Genomic DNA, 16,533 nt, shown 5'->3' on the forward strand with positions numbered 1-16,533 from the left:
GAGATTACCTTAAGAAGAAACCCTAATCTTGTTCTTGGGAATAAAGAGGGTTAAGGGCTTTTGAAATTGAAGCTAAGTACGTGTTTTTGATGATTTATGTCATGGGGGGTGGGGGTGAGGTAAGGTTTGAGGTGAGGAAAAGACCGAAATACCCCTCTGAAACTAAATCATAATTGATAAATTTTTTAGTTAACGACTTGGGTTGATAAGTCGTCACTTAGGTTACGGTTTATCACCTTAAGTCATCACTTTTGTGGCTGGAACTATCACATACTATTTATGGGTGACGACTTGGGTTGATAGGTGATAGGTGACGACTTATTAAATTAGGTCGTCACTTGAAAGCTGAAATTGATGAGTTTCTAGTTGGGCCAATGACTTGGGCTGATAGGTCATCACATAGGTGATGGCTTATCAACTCAGGTCAAAGCTGAAATTGATGGCATTCTGTTTAAGGCTGAGGACTTGGGCTGATAAGTCATCACTTAGTTGATGGCTTATCAACTCAGGTCGTCACTTTATTGACAGACAGACATGCTGAAGTAAAATAAGTATAACTTTCCACTCTGATATCGGCTTAAGGTGAAACCAAATTTATTGGTAATAAGGTTAAAAAATCTTTCATTTGATATATAGTAGGACACGTAACTCATTATGTTCAAGGAGTAATGGTCGTTGAAAGTTGATCCAAGCTAAAATGTTTGCTAAAACTTAATCAATAGAAGCGCTCTCAACTCGTTTTTGAGTTAGGATATTTTTATGACCTCGACAGATATAAAAGGACATTTTTACACTATATAATTGATCAACACACATATATAGACATATAATCACTAGGAATCACTAGGTTCAGGTCTGTATAATTAGGAATAATGGTTTGAATTCTAGCCCAAAAATGTGGGATGTTATAATCTAACTCTCTTTAAGCCGAATATTAGCCTCTTAAAAACATACTTCATGCTTATAAACAATCCTTTTCTTGTTCTGTTAAGAGCATATCACAACAGGGCATCATCATACGCAGACTTGCAAGTCATTCATGTCATACCACATCATATCCATAACCCTTGTTACTTAAAAGCATATTAATGACCACTCAGATAATTTAAGCATACCGTGAGAGTTCTTATTTCAAATGTGTATGAAACTTATGCAAACACACTCTCTTTTCAAGAATTTAACACCTGGTGGTCAACCTTTTCATTAATCATATGCAATTTCTTCATTAGGAAATCATAAGATTTAGAATAGAAATCACCTCTTTGAAGACACATGAAACAACCATGTATAATAATCAAGAGGCATTTAAAACTAAAGAATTATCGTCAATCATAAAACAACCCCAACATTAGACGTACATAAATCTCATGATTAAAAAAGTGACTTACGATTCATGCTCTCAAACCCATTTCATAATTTGTAACATGTTAAGACAATAAAACTTCATTACAGGGAAGGGAATTTCAAAAAATAATGATCATAAATACTATTCAATACTCATATCATGTAAGCACATGATTATAAATCAAGCATATGAAAAATCCCCATGACAAATGCATTCGTTCATCAAATTGAGTTCATGATGCATGCTTTTTAAGCAATTTTCCAAAACTCATTACATATACATAATTATATATCTTTAAAGCTTGTTAAAATGGTGAACTTACACCCATTAGGTTTTGTATAGCCCCACATACCTTTTGACGGAGAAAAATTAAAGAAAAACATAGAGAGATTTGCCCTTGGAGATCAAAATCCTCAAACCCTAGGTGACTTCTCTTTTCTTGCTTATGGGAAGATGAAGTAGGGATTTTGAGAAGTTAAATAATGAGTGTTTATACATAAATTTTGTTCATATATAATTAGAAATGGTTATAGGATGATAAAAGACCTTATTGCCCTTAAAATAACTTAAAATGAAACACTTTTAAACGCTCGAAAAAAACTTGGCGGCGCCAAGCCAAATCAAACCTCAAGTTTATGGTTCATGACCAAAGAAAACCTAAGGCAATGTGCTTTGGCAATTTCTCCATGACGCAAGGCCAACGCGGACCCTGGATAGGGTCCTATACAAACACTCATACTTTTGATTCCAAATTTGGATTGACAAACAATTGGTGGAGTTGGAAAGAAGACTCAAAAATATTTTATATTATATATTATGGGCCACATAACTTCTCATATTCTAGGAGTACTGTCACTAGATGTTGACCGAAGAATAATCATCGACTAAAACTCAACTGATAAGAAAGCGATCAATTTAAATTTGAGATAGGAGACTTTTATGACGTATAATAATCTACAAAGATGTTTTCACACTAAAAAATTGCTATTCACACTTATTTACAACTACAAACCATTGGATTCAGGTCTATATACATCAGAATGACAGTTTTCTTTTGCCCCAAAAAAGTAGGGTATTACACCATCCTATAGTGAGTGATAAAATAAGCTTGGTTTCTAACTCCAATAGCAAAATCAATATCTTTATTTAGACACATATCAGGAAAATCCATAAAAAAACACATCCATGAGCTCGTAAGCAATTCTAATAGAATCCATAGGAGGCGATGAGGCAGCATCAATGTCACAGACATAAGCCAAATAAGATAAACACCTTATCTCTACCACAAGATAAGCATGTAGAAAAGATACAACATCCTTCAGAACTAAATTAAGCATACCCTTTTAAGTTAACCTTAGCACACCCAATATAGCTCAGGTCATAGTCTTGGCATAACAGTCTAAAATAGCATGATAGGAAGCTAACCAATTCACACCAAAAATAACTTCCACACTAACCATATCTAGGATAATCAACTTTGCCCAAGGCCCGTAGTCTACCATGGTAACCACACAAGATTCTACACTCAATCTACAAATTAAGAATCTTCTATGAGGGTAGAAACATGAAGACGCATAATAAAGAGCTCACATGAGACATCAAATCTAGAAACAAAATATGTAGACTCATAAGAAAAAGTAAACCCAAGGTCAAATAATATAGAAGTAGATTTGTAGCAAACTAAGACGATACTTGTAATAACTACATCATAAGCCTGTCTTCTAGGCACAACATAACACTGATCACATCTACTCTTGGACTAAGTATCCATATGACCACCTCTATGAGCTCCCCTAGCTCTATCTCTAGCACATCTAGCCCCACTAACCCCATCCTTACCATTCTTTGAACTACCTCCCACTACAAATATGAGATTAGGGCAAAGTTAAAGCTAAAAACCCAGCTGAGTTTATTCATACACATGTCTAGGTCAATCTTTAGCCACACGGACAAACTCATCACCTATGAAAAATCTCCTATGTCATGACTTAATCTAAGAAGGTACAAATAAACTAGAATAATCACTGTATCCTAAAAATTGATCTTGGAGTCTCTACCCGAATGGCCTAATACCTAGCTAACAAAAGGCCGCCCACCCGATCCCTTTAATGCGGCTTGAAATATCTTCTTATGACAACAATGGGAACCTCTATTAAAGAAATATCAATTTTAAGACGCGTGTACGCTAAACTAGATTCAATGATGTACCTTCGTGGTGCCTCCCTGAGTTTCTTAGAAAATGGACTTGATTTTCTTGGCATGCTCAGTCATACTCTTGAAATAAGCTCCTAAAACTAATGTATGGTATGTATTCAAATAATATAAACCACCTAAATCCTTCACAAGCTTCCAAATCCTTTTAGATTTTATTGAGATTCTAGTGGATTAATATCTCGATAAGGAGTAAACCTCTCAAAAGAGTTGAAGTTATAATTGGCGAACCTAGAGGCCTACAACTGGGAAATGACCTCCACCAATTTCTAGCCATATCAATCAATTTATAGGTAGTATAAGCAAATCTATGAGACTTAAGGAATCAAATAATATCTTCTCCTATCTATCAATTAAAACTCATATGTATACTCGCCAATAGATCCACTAAACTTGGGTGGACCCAAGCAAATGAATGTAACTGCCCATATTTTTTAGCAAGAATTCTAACTGTCATTCCTATGTGTATAAGCTCTTATTGAAATACTCCATATTATTTTTAGCTCAGTTCAACTCCTAGTTGTATGCATAAGAGGCTTAAAACCTGAAAATTTCACTAATTGTTGGGGACTTAGTCATTTTTAAGGCCTCTTAACATTGAGGATTTTTAAATTGGTATTCTGAACCCCGAGGAGTTGGTTTTTGAGATAATTCATGTTTAGGGGGTGTAAGAAACATATCTTAAGGAATTTTTGTATTTTTTTGGATAAGGTTTAGGGCATATGTGGATCACAAAACCTGAGAGTCAGCGTGATAGGGCTGCATAGTGGAATTAATCCCAATGACACCTTCACCATATTATGGTGAGCCTTTAAAACACATTCCAGTTATGAATTTAAATGTCTGAGGGGTAATTGTGTCTTTTTCCCTCAATCCAAGTCACCAAATTACTAATTATAACCACATTTAGGGCATTATTTCCCATCTTCTTCAACTCTCCTTTCAAAGAAACCCTAGTCATCTCCCAATAACATTAATTTCCATTATTTTCTCTCCAAGAAATCCAAGAATTCAAGTTCCCCAAAGCAAGGACATTCAAGAAAGCTTCAATATTGGTGTTTCTCTTTCAAGCTTAAGGATTTAAGGTTTGTGTTATGTTCATCCATGGGCTCTTTTCACCTATGGAGTCCAAGAATCCTTTTTTATTCTAAATTATGAGTTTTTACATAATTATATTGAACTATCTCCATGAATCTTTTGTTATTTAACTTCAAGTTAAGATTATGAATGTTTTCAAGTGGAATGGATTATAGTATGTTTTGAATGTTGTAGTTCCCATATCATTATCATGCAAGTCAGAATAAATCCTTAATTTATGATTTTTGTCATGTACTCATGTTGTCTTCTTATGTTTAAAAGATTCTCTATGTTAAATCTTGATCTCTATGTGTTTGATGAAATGTCTAAGTGATAGGTCTTGAATGATGATTTCCCATTATGGTTTTCAAAGCTTTTATATATCCTTATTGTTATTTCAATTCAGTGCTGGTGGATTGTGAACACCCGATACCTAATTGCTTACATAAATTCAGTATCTTTAGAATGAGTTCAGATAAAATATGAGCATTATCATTCAGTCAAGTTATTTATAATCTGTTGTTTGTTTAGTTAATCTTAGTTTAGTCCAGTAATTAGTGTTAGTTTAGTTGGGAGTAGGATTTAGCATTGAGTGAACCTAGGGATAGGGGCTCACCACCAGCTAGGACTGGGTCCTTAGAAGCAGTCCCTAAGTTCCAAAACTACATAGCTAGTGTAGGATTATGAGATGTCACCCACCAATTTAGGACTGACATTCTCTGAGATGTCACCCACCAGTTTAGGACTGACATTCTCTTAGTGGTCACCCACAAGTTTAGGACTGACTCCCTAGTCCTTAGAGAGACTAGTTGAGTGGATCCACACAGCATGGCACGGTATTAACACCCTTCCAACTGGGGTTACAAGTTAGACCTTGATTATCTTAAATTGGGACATGCCAGTTAGATGATACCATACATAGTCTCAGTTCAATATTCAGTACAAAATTTAGTTCAGGTTTGCTTGACCAAAGCATACAGATTACTAATTATTCAGTTATCAGATTTTAGTATTTCGGCTTACAGATTATCTTAGAAATAATATATGCTTGGTCATGCATTCTCAGATTTTGTAGCTTTTATGCATTTTGCTCAGTCATTTCATGCATGCATACTTAGTTATCTTATGTCATTCAGTCAATCATTATTTTCATGCAAAATTAACCCATGCATCTCAGCCTAACCTCATCTCATATACCAATACATTCAAAGTACTGATCGCATACTTCTGTTCGCATTATGATGTCTTATATTATATGTTCGGATACTTAATTTCCTGACCGCGCTTAGATAAGTTTAGTGTTACAGTAGCAGTAAAAGTGGTGAGTCCTTATCCTTCGAGGATAGGTTTATCTTTCATTCATTTATTTTAGTATTCCTTTCTTATAGTCAGTTGGAGTTATTTAGGGTTTATCCCATCAAATTCACAGTCAGTCAGTTAGAGGCTTTTCAGACATTCAAACAGTCAATTAGTTTTATCAACTTTATTAGTCTTTCCAGATATTTTCAGACTTATGAATTTAGTTGCAATTTCAGTATCTAAACCTTATTGCCTTAACAGTTATTTTCTGCACACACCTATTGTCATTATATTGTTCAATACTCGTAGTAAGTACCAGCTTATAGGTTAGCTTGTGGTCACTGGTGATCATAAGTACCGTCGCCGCGACTAGGGGTAACCTCAGGTATTGAAACTAATCCCAATGATTCCCATATGAATATAAGTGTCATGATAATTATCCTAGTATTAAAAATTCTTATGAGGTGAAAAATATTCATAGGAATCACTTAGAAAAAAGTTATGCTAAGAGCCTTTGATTCAACCAAATCTTGGCCTTTAATTCAACAAGGGGAAGCCTTGAATGTGAATAACTCTTTACATATCTGGAATTTTTCATCTCAAGACCCACCAAATTTTATATAATTGAATTAGCTTTCCAACAATACCAATTTTGCCTTAATTCGATATCCGAGTGAAAAGTTATGACCATGCTAAGGCCATGCGTTGCATAGCAAACACAAATAGCCACTAGATGAGGTGTGCTATTGGCGTGTACCGTACACCCTCAGGTTTTATTTTAGGATGCACTGCACACCCTTAGGTGTTCTTTTGGTATGTGCCGCACAACAAAAGCATAGTGCCCAAAATTGCTCCACTTTGACTTAATTTAAAGGCGTTGAGGTCTATTCATACCCTAAGTCGTTCCTAATAATTCTCAAATAAATTAAGGGGTTTTAAAACACATAAATTCCAATCACTTAACCCTAATAATTTTAGTATACGACTTAAAAAATCCTTCCCCTCTTCCCTTTAACAAAATTCAAGTTTCTTCCATCAAGAACTCAAGAAGTTAAGTTCTAAATTCAAGCTTTCTCCAAGGATTCATCCAATTGAGGTATTAGGGTTTATGAACAAGGTTATTCTTTGATTCTTATGCCCAAAAGTATTATTTTAAGATTTAATTCATTTATTTTGATTTGGGTTTGTACCCAAATTGCTATATATTCTTGAAGTATGTTACTACCATGAGATTGAAAGCTTTAAGTGTATCAAGAATTGCATATATTCATGTTTTGACTTAGAAGATTCATATTGTGATTATAAATTTTATTATCTTGACTGGATATTGTTGAAAGATTTCAAGATGATTATTGATCATAAAGTTTTGACATGAATTTCTAAGAATTTAAGCATGTACTATAAGTCCTAAGTACAAGTATTGAGTTTGCAAGAAGATTATGCTCTTAAACTCCATTGATAAGTTTATTCTATGATTCAAAGAAAAGATTGATCTTTTGATCTTAATATAAGACATCGAATCCATAGTTGTTCTTCTTGATTATTATTTAAAGTAAAGAGAAGCATAACTAATTTTCACGCTATAAAATCCTTATGCTAATTTAAGGTGATTTCCTAAAGTATGAGCATATGAGTATTCTGGGAGTAGTATTTACCACAGAGAAGAGAATGAGAATGAGCGTATCCTTAATTCCTAGAAACTATGAGCCAACGTAGGTTAAGCTTTTTCCCAATATGAAAGAAGTTCACTGATCACTACGATTAAGGTTATATTCCAATGGCAAAGATAAGATAAATCTTCCCAATATGGATAAGGTGTTGGACTCCAAGATAGCTCACATTGTTTATGTTGGTTAGAAGACTCTCCCAAAAAGAAAGAATAGTAAGTAAAGCTTTTATAACTAAGTGTTATGACTCACAAAGTTTATCCTTATGCTTCATTACTCATGTTTATGATTTTGCAGTTTTTATTTTTATTCAAGCTCAAAATGAGTCATCTACACTTAGCATGCATGGTTTGTAAGTATATATATATATATATATATATATATATATATATATATATAGAGAGAGAGAGAGAGAGAGAGAGAGAGAGAGAGTTTTTATTTTACTTATGCATTCACTCCCACATGCTCAGTACATTTTAGAAGTGTTGACCCACATATATGTCTATGTGCTATATTGTCTTATGATGTAGGTACCAGTTGTAACCTACACATCATAATCGGACAGTTTGCAGCTTCTAGAAAGTAGGTGATGAGTTCTGTTGATTCGAGGACTCGAGTCAACTATAGTTCCAGTATCATTCTTTATTCAGTCGTATTGATTAGGGATAGCTGGGGGTCATATCCCGGCTACCTATAGTCAATATTAGTAGAGGCTTCATAGATGGTCATTCAGAGTTGATGTATTTACTTCCAGTTTTGTTTTGTATAACCAAAGCATAAATGGTTTAAGTAGCTTTGTATTGAACATATTTAACAAAGACATCTTTTCTGCTTATTTCTTTCATATTTATGTAACAATCAGTCGTTCACGAGTTATGCAAGTATCATGGGTTATCTTAGGATCACTTGTGGTTCTAAGCACCGTGTGACATCGAGGGGGTAGTCTCGGGGCGTTACAATAAACCTCTCAAATACCATCTTTAATTGTAATGCATTTCTATCTCACTCCTTGATATTTAGGCCTCGTTTTGTTTGAGGTATAAGATGAAATAATCGTAATATAAAATTTTTATTACTTTATTGAGTGTTGAGTTTGTATTTTGAATGTTGCATAGTTAATCATGGTATAATTTCGTCACCGATTGATGTATTATCTTAAGCATAATATAGCATGGGATAACAATACATTGATTAAATGATAAAAGTTATCTTACTCATTATCTGTTTTCCATACAAATACATTATTAACACCTTTTGGATATTTTTAATTCAAAATAATTGTTTATCTTTTTACTCACATATCTCATTTTGGATACAAAGGACCAAACACCTGATAAAAGAATCTTTACACTATCATCTGTTAACCATTGATCGTGCACTACTAACTTCTTCTACTACATTGCATGCATAAATTGTTCCTAAACTAAGTGGTTCTTCAGGTCCATTATAAAAATTACAGTGCAATACTAGATCAGGTATTAAGTGGACCATAGTACAAGGCTTGAGGAAGGCACATTAAAAGAAAGGACCTCAACTATAATTTCCATCGGTATTACTACTTCTTATTAATATCCTATATAAATAAGTGTCACAAATACTTATACTATCACAAAGAACTGCAACTGAATGTACTATAGATTTATCATGGAATGGATGATATCTATGTGGGACCCGCAAAGCATCACAACTGTAAAGGTCTATTTGTTGGTTTTTTAAAAAATGATGGGGCAGAAAAAAAGGATTCAAATGGATTTAAATTGATTAAATGTCATTCAATGATTTTTATTAAGCATTGCAGGCTTTAAATAACATAACATACAACATAAATTTGACTAATCTGAAATTTAAAAAACTTAAAATATCTTAACCACTCAAATAACATAATTAAAATTCAAAATTCAAATTTATCATAATCCAATTTACTAGGCTAAAAGCTAATGTAGTAACAAACTCAAATTCCAACCTTCCACCTTTGTTTTAGTTACTGCAATTTTAAAAATTATTGCTCAATTTTTGCTTTAACAGTTGATGCTCCATTTTTCTTGATTGGTTTTTAACATGCACATTTTTTCATATTAATCTTTCTTTTCTTCTTTCTTTTTATTCTTTTGGGATTTTGTTTAAAAAAAATACCATCAATGATCTTATTTTGTTTGAAAGTGCTTTCATCTGAACAATTGTAGGATCTGCAAAATGTTGTTATAAGAATTTTTCTTCCTCCATAGCATCAGATAAAATATATGTTTTGAAATATAATTTCATTTCCACAGACCAAACTTGATATAATTTTCTCTAGTGAAAATATTTGTGACATTCAAAGAGAGAATGTTGTTTGCCATGGTTGAAAAATGGGTTAAAAATGATATTGTTGAAATTAATACTATGCTTTGAAAATAAGCTCGAGTTGAAAAAGATAGTCCTTATAGGTTGAAATGGTTTGCTAGCTCTTTTGAATAACTCACTAATCACATAAGATCAAATGAAGCTCTTGATATCACCTTTGGTTTTTTTGAAAAAAATGGAGCAGCAAAAGGGGGTTAAAATAGCTCACAATAGATTGAAATGACTTCCGATAATTATTATTAAACATTTGGGGATGTAGATCCAACCTTACTAGAAAAAGCTGACTAATTAGAAATTCAGAAAAACTTTGATATCTCAACCACTTAAACAACTGAATTAAAATTCAAAATTCAAATTCATCATAATCTAAAAAACTTATTACACTAAAAGTTACTACAGTGACTAATCAAAGATTTCCTATAAGTAATGAACCAAAAAGACCGAAAAAGGAGTGTAAGGCTGGGGTGGGTTGATTTTCAACTCAGGGACCTATTCCCTAATGCATTTGTATAGCAAAGACTAGGAGATATACAAGAAGAAATGCAGGAATACAATAAAGTAAAGGACACAAGGTTTTTACGTGGAAACACCTTGCTCAAGGGAGAAAAACTATGACCTGCCCTAGGATTTCTAAGCTCCACAATACTCAAGCAACTTTTTGAATACAGACTCCAAGTATTAATATGTTAATCCTTTGTTTCCTAACAATACCTGTATTACAAGGAAACAAAAGCAATAACTCTACTACTTCTCTGTAAGACCCTGCAAAATTCTTAGCTTAACTCAGTCCTTTAAGCTTGTTAAGGGGTCCTAGACTTAGAAAATTTTAGCTAAGTATAAAGACTTAGAATCATTTTAGCCTTCTAAATTTAGAGGATTTTATTTTCGACCTCCCCAGCCTTAGTTTGTCAATTTTTAAATTGATTCATGATCAGGGTCACTTGTAGGACATCTCAAGCGAGTTTTGGATTTTTTGGACTATCGTAAGGGCAAATTTGGATGCCCAAAATAGTGAAGGGTCGCGATAGCCTCATGTCGCGAGGGCCAGTCAACCCAAGTAAGGGTCGCACCATGATGGCTACTTGACCTAAGTAGGGGTCGCATCGCGATGGCTATTTGACCCAAGCAGGGCTCGTGATGCAAGGACAGCCCTAATCAACACTATTTTAATACGGGTTGTAGGGCAAATGGGTTATTTTCCCCACCCTTATTCAACCGTAACACAAAATTAATCAGCCTATAAAGCAAAATCTCATTATTTACTCTTAAAAACTCTCTCAAAAGAAAGCCCTAGCCTTATCAAGTTCAAGAATTCAAGTCTTAAGAACTCACTTCGATCTTCTTAAAAGTAGTAATAAAGGTATGTGAAGTGTTCATCCAAGGATCCCTTCCACCCTTGGGGTCCAAGAAACTATTTTTAAACTTCAAGTTTATGGATTTCATGAATTTCATGTTGGGTTTGATAATATTCATGTTTATAATGATTAATTGGGATTCTAATCCATATTTTATGATACATTTCATGTGAGGTTAATTTATATGTATGTAATATCATGAGGATCCATGTAAAACCCTTGAAATTGTCAATGGGGATTTGAATTATGATGTATACTTATTTTTTAGTGTTATGTGCATATGTATGCTCACTAAGTGCTTGATTAATTACTCATGTGAACTAATAAGGGAAAGAGATCATATCATGTTAGCTTATGTGCAAGTTGTATCATGCAAGTGTTTGATCAAATGTTTTCATGAATGAGTTGTGAACAAGTGCACATGATTATTCTTTTCAAGCTTATGCTATGATTTACCTTTCATGCTATCGAGTACTAAGGGTATTCAATACCCAAAAACTTAGTTATTTACCTAGAGCTTCAGTCATTCACAGAACTCAGGAAAGTCTCAGTAGTATTCCATTAGTCCACAAAACTTATTGAACTCAGTTCAGTTCAGTCAAATAGTACAATCAGTAATGGTTCAGTGATTATTAGTATAATCTAGGAATTAGTTTAGTGTCTGCAAGCTTAATACAATCTACGAATCAGTCAGTTCAGTCAAATAGTACAATCAGTAATGGTTCAGTCAAGCTTAGTACATGGGGACTCACCTGCCAGTAGAGGGTATAATCCTTAGAAGCAGTCCTTGGTTGAGATATCTCCCTGTAAGACTAGGGTTAATATATCTCATTTTAGTTTTCCTAGTAGCAAGGGTAGACGGAAGAGGTTCCCGTCAAAGAGGATTAACTTACAGCTTGTCTTTACCCATGGAATGGTATTGACACCCTTCCAGATGGGGTCAGAGGTTGGACCCCAATCAGTTCATAAAGGGGCATATCGGTTAGATGATTACTTCCTACAGTCTCAGTTTCAAATTTAGTCTTAGTATAGAACTCAGTTAAGTTCTACAGACTCAGGACTGTCAAACAAAGTCACTCAGCTCAGAACGGAACTCAGTATAGTTCCACAAAACTCAGGTCTATCAGATACAACCATTCAGATAATCAGTAATATAGCATCAGTAAACTCAAATATTAGTTATCATTATTCAGACTCAGTACTCAATATTACCACAATCTCAGTTATAGTCTATGTACTCATACATGTACTCTTATTCAGTCATACTCATGTTATTCAGTTAGTATTGTTCATGCATATGAACGCATGTATTTCAGCCTACCTCACTTAGCATACCAGTACATTCAAAGTACTGACGCATATTTTTCTCTTGCGCTATGATGTCTTATATCATAGGTTCAGACGCGGGCTCCTAAGCACCCTTAGCAGTTCAGAATTTCAGCATTCAGAGTTAGCGGTAAGCCATCATAGTTCGAGGACATGATTATTTTCTTTCAGTATTTTAGATTTTTAGTACAATTTCAGTAGTTGGATCTAGTTGGGGGCTTGCCCCATGAACTCCACAGTTCAGACAGTCTAGAGACTTTTCAGACTAGAAGTATTTTCAGACAGATATTTTAGTTCTAGTATTGTTATACCGTATTCAGTTTCATCTATAGATTTGAACCTTATGGCAAGTTTCCTCCTAAATTTCATTTATTACATTATTATTATTATTATTCAATATTGCAGCAGGTACCAGTCATGGGTTAGATTATCGTCCTTTGAGATTATAAGCACCGTGTAGCATCTGGAGTACAAACTCGAGATGTTACATTCTCACCTCAGCCAAATCTAAGTGGACTTCACAAGATAACTCTATCTTGAAATAATTACCTAACTCACGATGATTAAAAAATAAAGATTTGCACCTCAAAACCTACTGACAATCATAAGGAGATACAGGCAAGTGTTTGAGTACAAAATACAAAGATTCAACTTCAACAAGGAAGTAAAAATACAACTTTATGAACAACTATATTCCTACTGCAGTGAGTGGCCTTTGATTCACCACATCAGAAAGATATTTAGTTGTGAGTATATGGAAGTATTGGTTTTCTTATTTAGGAAAATGAGCAATATATATCATGACATAAGAAAACGTAGGAGAGATCATATTAATTGAGGTGGCATCAGCTTTTCACCAACTTTTGTACTATGTGTCAGCCATGGTAGTTTGACTATGAGAGCGACAGGTGAGCCCAACCTGTTCCCTAATGCATAGTATCTTTTGCCATTACAAAAACTCTAGGGAACAGGTCCCAAACTATGAATTTATCAATCATCAAAACTAAGGACTTCTTTTTTATAATGACAAACCCATACAAGCAATTCAGCATACTCAATATCTTCAACAATTTCCACACAGCACAAGCTATACCACAACAACACAATATAATCCACAAGACCACATGCAAGACCAATTTGCCCAACCAATTCCCCCTATCAGTGATGCCTATAAATTATAAGAATTCTATACCTTATTACCCTTATCAATGAGCATCAAGATACCCTTGAATGAGAAAACCCTATCTTGGTCAACACATACTACACAAAAATCAGTCATAACCATACAAAAATTTTCTCTTTTTGGCATCATAAAAGATGTCAAGTAGGAAACTAAGTGTAGATAGAACATCTAACCTAGATAATTGCCTACCAAGCCATAGCTATAACTAGAGGAAGAAGAAGAGTGACAAGCATTCAACTAGGTCTCATTAATCTCATCCTTAACATGTTTCTCTCAAAGTTTCTTTCCCAAGTACTTTGGTGAAGATGTTAGTAATCTAATCATTAGTGATACATAAAACCATCTTGATCAATCCCTTTTCAACATTATCTCTTAAGAATTGATGCTTAACAGCAACATGCTTTGTTCTTTTATGCTGAGTTGGATGCTTTTCCATATTGACTGCACTATTATTGTCACGGTATAATGTAACACAATATGAGAGGATACTAAACTCTTCAAGCTATTTATTAATCCACAAAAGTTGAGAACAATATGATGTAGCTACAATACATTTAACTTTAGCTATAAAGAGAGACAATGAGTTTTGTTTCTTGATACCCCATGAAATCAAGGATGATCGTAGGAAGTGGGCATTCTTGAAGTTCTTTTTCTATCTACCAAGAATCCAACATTCTCAGCATTATCATATCTAGTCAAGTCAAAGTAGTAACCAATAGGATAGAAGAGAACTAGATCAGGAGTTCCCTTGTGATATCTCAAGATCCTTTTGGATGCTTTTAAGTAAGATTCATTTGGACTTGCTTGGAACCTAGCACACATTCCAACATTGAAAAAATATCAGGTCTGTTAGTATTTAGGTAGATAGGAGAACCAATGATCCCTCTATACATAGTTTCATTAATAAAGGGACAAGGCTTATCCAGGTCCAATTTGGAGGAGGTGCCTATAGGAGTGCCAATAGTCTTTGAATCCTCTATATGAAACCTCTTAAGAAATTTTTGAATATACTTCTATTGGCATATAGTGGTTCTAGATAGACCCTGCTTAATCTGTAAACTAAGAAAGAAGTTTAGTTCTTCCATCAAGCTAATCTCAAACTCACTACTCATCAGTCTGGCAAACTCATTACAAAGAAAATTTGTAACGCCTCAAGATTACCCCCTAAATGTCATATAGTTCTTAGAACCACATGTGGTCCTAAGCTAACCCATGATACTTGCATAACTCATGAGCAACTAAACTGTTACATAAATCTAAAAGAAATAAGCGGAAGAAATATCTTTGCTAAATATGTTCTATAAAAAACTATTTAAAATATTTACACTTCAATTACACAAAGAAAAACTGAAAATAAATACATCAACTCTGAATGACCGTCTATGAAGCCTCTAATAGGACTGACTATAGGTAGCCAGTACATGACCTGCATCTATCCCTAATTAGTATGACTGAACAAAGAATGATACTAAAACTATAGTTGACTCAAGTCCTCAAATTAAAAGAACCCATCACTTGCTGCCTGAAAACTGTGAGCTGTCTGATTATGATGTGTGAGCTACAACTGGTACCTATATTATGAAATAATGTATCCGCACAGATGTATATATGATTCATTACTTTTGGAATGTACTGAGTATATGAGGGTAAATGCATAAGTAAAATAAAAATTGAATATTCATATAAACTTTTAATAATGCATGTTAAGTGTAAATGACTCACCTTGAGCTTGAATAAAACAAAGACTGCAAAATCATAAACATGAGTAATGAAGCATAAAGATAAACTTTGTGAGCCATAATACTTAGTTCTAAAAGTTTTACTTACTATTCATTCTTTTGGGAGTTTCTTCTAATCGACATAAACCATGTGAGCTACCATGGAATCCAACGTCTTACCCACGTTGGGAAGAGCTTTTGTATCTTTGCCATCAGAGTAGAACCTTAACTTAAGTGATCACTGAACTTCATCCATATTGGGAAAAAGCTTAACCTACGGTGGCTGGTAGTTTCCAGGAATTTAGGATACACTTATCTGCATTCCCTTCTCAGTGCTAAATACTACTCCAAAATACTTATATGCTCATACTTTAAGAAATCTACCATAAAATAACATCAGGTTTAATAGTCTGAAAACCAGTTACACTTCTCTTTTTTTAAATCATAATCAAGATGAACAATTAAGGATTTCATATCTTATCTTAGGATCAAAAGATCAATCTTTGCTTCAAATTATGGTATAAGCTTATCAATGGAGCTTAAGAGCATAATCTTCTTGTAAACTCAATACTTGCACTTAGAACTTAGAAATTTATGCTTTAATTCCTGAAAATTTTTAACAAAACTTTATGCTAAATAATCACATTGAAATCTTTCAAAAATCCCAGTCATGATAGTGAAATTAAAATCACAATATGAATCATATAACTCAAAACATGAACATATGCAATTCTTGATGCACTTAAAGATTTCAATCTCATGGTAATATCATAATTCAAGACTAAAGCTATTTGGGTATGAATCCTAAATTAAAATAAAGAAATTCAATCTTGAAACCATGCACTTTGGGCACAAGGATGAAATAATAACCTTGTTCATAAACCCTATATACCAGAATTTAGTAATTATCTTGAAGGAAACTCGAATTGGAGCCTTGGGATTGAACTTTTGAGAGAAACCTTACTTTTTTCTCCTTGAGAGTGGAGAGAATAATAAGCTTCGCAAACTG

The sequence above is a fragment of the Capsicum annuum genome, chromosome 4, assembly GCF_002878395.1.
Source record: "Capsicum annuum cultivar UCD-10X-F1 chromosome 4, UCD10Xv1.1, whole genome shotgun sequence".
Classification (NCBI taxonomy): Eukaryota; Viridiplantae; Streptophyta; class Magnoliopsida; order Solanales; family Solanaceae; genus Capsicum; species Capsicum annuum.